The following is a 511-nucleotide window of genomic DNA, read 5'->3' as shown; positions in this document are numbered from 1 at the left end:
ATTTGTGGTTTAGTAACATCAGGGTGTCGCCTTTGCAAAAACTTAAAAGAGCCCATTTTTTAAAACAGGAGAGGTCTGACTCTCTCACTGTAGAACGCAGAAATCAACGTCGCGTCCTCCCCAGTCCCCCTCGGGGCTTTTCCCTGTCGGCTTGAGGGAACTAGTTCTCTGTCCGTGGGCAGAGTCTCGCAGAACTTCCCCGCCCAGGCGCAGCCTCGAGCTGTGGGTCTGGCCAGGCGCAGCGAGCTCCAAATCTGCAGGAGAGAAGTTGGGAGTGTTTGCTCGTTCCGAGTCACGTGTGCATCAGGGATTTTCCTGAACACGGACGTCCTGTCTCCCTGGGAGACGAGCGCTGTGTGAAGACGCCCGAAGGCGCTGAGGCGGCCTCGCCAGATGCTGGCCTGACCCTGCCCCCGCGTCTGTTTCAGTTCCTGTTCCTCTCGGAGGTCCTGCAGTGGAGGGCGCAGACCACCCCGGACCACGTGCTCTACACGCTGCTCAACTGTCGGGT

General features: G+C 58.7%; 1 protein-coding gene across 1 annotated transcript in view; it reads left to right on the top strand.

The window, feature by feature from the left end:
* Positions 1-511, top strand: part of DIP2C (DIP2 disco-interacting protein 2 homolog C (Drosophila)) — a 114,409-nt gene that overhangs the window by 66,692 nt on the left and 47,206 nt on the right. The window lies entirely within an intron of this gene.

The sequence above is a fragment of the Propithecus coquereli genome, unplaced genomic scaffold, assembly GCF_000956105.1.
Source record: "Propithecus coquereli isolate 6110/MARCELLA unplaced genomic scaffold, Pcoq_1.0 Scaffold94, whole genome shotgun sequence".
Classification (NCBI taxonomy): Eukaryota; Metazoa; Chordata; class Mammalia; order Primates; family Indriidae; genus Propithecus; species Propithecus coquereli.
The sequence above is the reverse complement of the archived record's forward strand: the minus strand, read 5'-3'. Positions and strand labels throughout refer to the sequence as shown.